The sequence below is a fragment of the Penaeus monodon genome, chromosome 43 (assembly GCF_015228065.2).
Source record: "Penaeus monodon isolate SGIC_2016 chromosome 43, NSTDA_Pmon_1, whole genome shotgun sequence".
Classification (NCBI taxonomy): Eukaryota; Metazoa; Arthropoda; class Malacostraca; order Decapoda; family Penaeidae; genus Penaeus; species Penaeus monodon.
Genome location: NC_051428.1, coordinates 29,336,059 through 29,343,558, shown reverse-complemented (window position 1 = coordinate 29,343,558; position 7,500 = coordinate 29,336,059). Strand labels below are relative to the sequence as shown.

The following is a 7,500-nucleotide window of genomic DNA, read 5'->3' as shown; positions in this document are numbered from 1 at the left end:
ACAATCTAAATTAAAATATATGCCCTTTTTTTCAATTTATAAGAAAATAAAAAAAACCTCGATATTGCTAAAATGAAATTCCATTCTTTTCCCCAGAAAAACCCCCTGTAATTAAAAAATTGCATTCGGGGGTTAAAAAACATCAATTTTCCCCCTCTTGACTTTTTTTTTTAACATAAATCAAAGGTTTTATGTGATAAATATTAGAATTAATTAGTAAAATTATAATTTTAATTTACATCTTTAATTTGATTTTTCTTTTTCATAATATTGGCTAAATAAAAAAACTTTTACTTCCTTTTATTTTTCAAACATCAAATTTCACTTAATATTCCTTATATCTTTACATACTACCATGCATTTAAATAATATTTTGCAATACATTAATAAATTTTAAAAATATAAAAATTATTATGTTACAAAAAAAAAATTTTCTTTCAAAAAAGGCTTAAATTTTAAAAATGCATTATATTTTAAAAATAATAAATAAGCTTTTTACATATTAATCCCATTAATTATTTTTTATTATAATATATATATAATAAAAATTTTTATATATAAAAAATCCTATATACATATATCTATTTTATATACATATATTATGCATATTACATATAATAATCATAATATTGCTATAAAATTATTTTAAAATACATATATATATCATACATATATATATGCATTACAATATTATCAAAATAATATATTCCCAAATATATGCATATATACAAAAATATTGCTATTATAAAAATTTTGCATATATACATATATATGCTATATCATAATACATAATCATATTAATATATAACAATATACATTTAATACATATATATCTATAATTTTATATTATATCATAATATATTTTTATCATTTTAAATTTCATAAAAATAATTATGCATATATACAATAATATAATTATCATATTAACATAATACATATATAAAATGCAAAATAAAATAATCATAACAATATATATCATCATACATACATACAAAAATTATATATGCATAATACATACTACATATATAAAATAAAATTCTAATCATACATACTATTTTTAATGCATATTACCATAATTTATATATTCATATATACATACATAAATATTTTGCATATATCATACATCATATATATATATGCTTATACATACTACTATAATATATGCATATATCATACAACATATTTTAATGCATATATACATACATACATAATTTAAATTTGTATATATTCATTTATATATAATTTTAAATCATTATATTTTTGAAATTTTCTCCTATATAATTAATTTTTAAATTAAAAAATTAAAATTATATCCTATAAAATAATATTTTATGTATATAATCATAATAATATATGTAAAAATCATATATATATTGATATATCATAAAAATATTATATTGCATATAAAAAATTATATATGCTATATAAAAATAAAATTTGTATGTTTTTTTGCATATATATAAAATTTTTATATTATATATGTATTATATATATTATGTTTTATATACAAAATTTTAAAAATTTTTTTATATATATAATAATTATTAATACAAAAAATTTTATATATCTATTTTTATATACATTAAAAAAAATTTCATATAATTTATATTTTATGCATTATCTAATAATATAATTTTTATATATATATGCATATATACAAAACATACATAAAATTATATAAAAGCAATTACATACATACATCAAATATATATGCATATATCAAAAACCCCATATATAAATATTAATACTTAACTACATAATATTTTAATTTTATAATACATAATACCAAATATATATATATTTCATTATCATACATACAAATATATATAATCATAATCATACATCTTTTAATATATTATAAAAATACAAAAAATATACATATATCATACATACTACATATATATAAAATCATATATACATACATACATCCAATATATAAAAAATATTACATATAATAAAATAAAAATTCAAAAACATACATACATACATATAAATATATATATAAAAAATACATATATACAAAAATTTGCAAAATTACATACACATAAAATAATATATTTTTTAATATAATAATACATCATACATAACAATATATAAATGCATAATACATACATACATACATACATACATAATTATATATGCATATATACATACTACATACTACATATATATATATATGCATATTACAACATACTACATAAAAACTTTTTAATAAAAAATAATATCATTATACATAATACATACAAAAAATTAAAAAACAAATTACATACATATATAATATATAATGCTTATACAATATCATACATCTACATACAAAATTTATATATTATGCTATTCATACATACATTATTTTATATTCATATATACATAATACATTATATTATATATGCATAATACATACATCATATTATTGATATATCTATATTATATATATATAATATATATTATATATATATACGCATATTACATACATACAAAAATTATATATGCATATATAATACATACATATATACATACAAATATATAATGCTATAACTACTACATCATACATCATATATAATATGAAATTATACTACATACTACATACATATTATATATATGCATATTACATCCATACATAATAATATATTTATATGCATTATACATATATACATCATAGATATATATATATATATATAAATATGCATATATACATACATATATATATATATGCATATATACATACATATATATATATGCTACATAATACATTATATAGCATCCAACTACATTACATATGCTACATACTACTACATCTACATATATATATATGCTACTACATACATACATAATATTTATTGCTACATACATATATACATACAATATATAATTAGCATAATAAATTTACTACATTATATATATTATATGCATACAAAATATATCATACATATAATTATTTTAAACTCATACTATATAAATCTTATACATACAAATATAAAAATGCATATATAAACATACATAATATATCATATATACTAATACTATAATATGCTATAACATAATACATATTATATCATATTACATACAACTATATTATGCATAAACCTACAACATTATTGCTTATACATCATAAAATTATGCAATATACATACATTCATATTATATCATATATCTACTACATTTATTTGCATATTCATATAACATTATATATGCATATATCATACTCAAAATTTTAAATCATATATACATAAAACATATAATATGCATATATAAAACATCCCTATATATATGCTATTACATCATACATATAATATGCATAATCATCATCTATTTTATGCATTATACATACATACATTATTATGCATATTCATACATACTATATAATGCTATTACATCATACATTAATATTAAAATACATACATATATATATATTATGCATATAACAACATACATAAATTTTATATGCATATTACATACTCTATATATATGCTATATATTTACATACATATATATTGCATATATACTACTACATATTTATGCATATAACATCATACATTATATATCAAAAAATACATTATATATATTGCATAATCATAAATTTAATGCAATATACATACAACATATATATAATGCATATAACTCATACATAATTTAAAAATATATGCTATATCATACTCATATATTATATGCATATATCATACATAATTTATTAAAAATTATATGCATATTACATCATCATTATTATTATATTATGCATATATAATACATACATATTATATATATGCTTATACCTACTTATTTTATGCTATATACATACATCATAATTTGCATATAACATCATACTATATATATCATAAACTACATACATATATATATCAAATACATACATAATATATATGCATACCCATACATAATATATATATATATGCTAATATATACATACATATAATATATATTGCTTATACATACTATATATATAAATGCATATATACATACATATATTATATATATGCATTAACATACATAATATATATATATGAATAACTAAATATTAAAAAAAATGCATTATACATACATATATATATATGCTATATACATACTTTAATATTTGCTATAACAACATATATATATAATGCATATATACATACATACTATATTATTATTCATATTACATACAAAAATTATATATTGATATTACAACAAAAATATATATATATGCATATATACTTACATAATATTGCCAAAACATACATACATATAATATATAGCAAAATTACATACATATAAAATGCATATATCATACATACATATAATATCTATAACATACAACATATTATATATGCATATATACTACATACATATATATATTATGCATATTACTACATACATTTTTTAATAGCATATATACATACATACTAAATATGCAAATACTATTACATCATACTTATTTGCAAAATTACATACATACTTATATATGCATATACATACATACTTATATATGTATATCTTAATCATAAATACATATATATTTTGCATATAACATACATACAGAATAATATACACATATTCATATATATACATTCATAGCATATTAACTACATAAAAGGATATATACATACAACATGGATTATCATACATACATATATATATGCTTTAATAAAACATACATGTTATAATATTGCTAAACATACATCATATATATATACATAAACATACATCATACATATATAGCATATAAATACATCATATATATTGCATATATACACATACATATAAAATTGCTATAACTACATGATTATATATATGCATATTACATCATCATATATATATATTTTTGATATATACATACTGCATTATATGCATATATACATAAAATATTGCATATATACATACATCTATTAAATGCATATAACTACTACTAATATAAATGCATATAACATACATACAAAAATATAATCTATATCATACTACATAATAAAGCTATATCATACATACATATTAAATGCACATCATACATAATTTAAAAATGCTATATACTACTACATATATTATGCATATAACATAATACTATTTATATATGAAATTATACTACATACATCATATATATTGCATTATACATACATCATATATATATGCATTATAAAACATACTATTAATGCTATATACATACAACATATATATTCCCCATATATACAACATCATTAATATGCATATATCATACATAATTATATGCTTTAAATACTACATTATATTTATATTTTATATACATACAAAAAATTTTTCTTTAACTACATATATATAGCTATATAATCAAAATTTTATGCATTATACATACATATATATATGCAATATACATACATACTTTTTATTGCATTATCATACATCATATTAATGCATATATCTACAACTTATTATCAAAATTACATAAAAATTTTTATGCTATATACATACATACATAATATATCATAATACATCATCATATATATATGCATATATCTACATACATATTATATGCATATATACATAATACATATATTATGCAATTACATACATACATAATAATGCAATACATACATACTAATATATGCATATATAAAAACTAATATATTATATATACATACATATTATAATTATATATCATCATATATATGTATATATACATACATATATATAAAATACATACATTATAATATACTAAAACATTATATATATTACATACATACATATTTATGCATATATACATACATACTATTATTAAATGCATATATACAATAAAAAATATATGCTTATACATACAAAAATTATTGCAATATCATACATACTACATATAAAATATATACATACTATTTATTGAATATATCATACTACATATATATAAAACATATTATAAATATATATACATTATACATAAACTATTATTATTGCATATTTTAAATACATTACAAATAACATGCATCATATTCATAATCTACATACAGATACATATATTTAATACAAAATATATAACAATATCATGCATACATTATTTTCATTATACATACATCAAAATTTTATGCTTTAATATCTACTATAATGGATAATATACATAAAATATTAGGATATATATACAACATATTTTGGGATATATATCATACATATAATGCATATATACCCTACATTTTATTATATATACATACTATTATGTTTATATCATACATATATTGTAAATATACTATATTTTATATATATCATATTATACATTATTATGCATATTAAAGCCTATAATACTTTAATATATATATATATATTGCAAAATTATATATATCATAAAATACATTATATTATCATATAATCATAATATAATATATATTGATATATTATTGCATAAATAAAAATAATAATTTTATATTATGCAAATTCATAAAAAACGCATTATATCATAAATATACCATTTATACATATATTTACGCTTTATATACAATTTTTACGCTATATACCATATATAGGTTTTATATAATATATATAGCTATTATCAAATATACCATATATTACATATAATACGCATATATAACTATAAAAACGCTATTTTAAAAATAAAAACGCATATATACCTATATTTACCCATATTTACATATTATATCATTATTATGCATTATAACATATATATTTCATATATATAACATATATATACATATTATATATGCATTATTACATATATTAATAAATATATTTTGCATATATATTAAAATATATATATCTATATATATAAAAATATATATATGTTATATTATAATTCATATTTATATATGTATTATATGCTAAAATTATATATTGATATATTGCTATATATATATATGTATATATTTTGCATATATATATATATGTATATATATGAAATATTATATATATTATTATATCTATATATAATTATATATTATATTATGCATAATATATGTAAAAATATGCATAAAATTTGTAATATATAATATATATAATAATTTTAAAATGTCTTATATGCAATATATATTTATATACAAAATATAATGTCTAATATGCATATTATATGATTATAGCCAATAAAAATAATGTCTATATATGCATATATATATGTTATATATGCTTATATATAATTCTATTATGCATATATATATAATGTCATATTGCATATATATATTATTATATGTATATATATATATAATATATATAATATATATATATATATATCATAATTAAATATATAATATGCATATATTACATTATACATGTATTATGCATATAATACATATATATATATTATTATAGCTATTACATATATAAAATTATATCTATTTTCATTATATTGTATATAATCATATATAAAATATATATTTTTAATATGCATATATATATGTATATATATGCTATAAATATGTGTTTTTGCTTTAAAAATATGTATATATATTTATTAAATGAAAAATTAGTATATATATTTTAAATAATATGTATATATAGTATTTATCATATATATATTATAATACTGTATTATATTATATTATGCTATAA

At 15.2% G+C, this 7,500-nt stretch overlaps 1 protein-coding gene across 1 annotated transcript in view; it reads right to left on the bottom strand.

The window, feature by feature from the left end:
• LOC119568347 (chromatin modification-related protein eaf-1-like) overlaps window positions 1–7,500 on the bottom strand; it is a 180,078-nt gene that overhangs the window by 97,881 nt on the left and 74,697 nt on the right.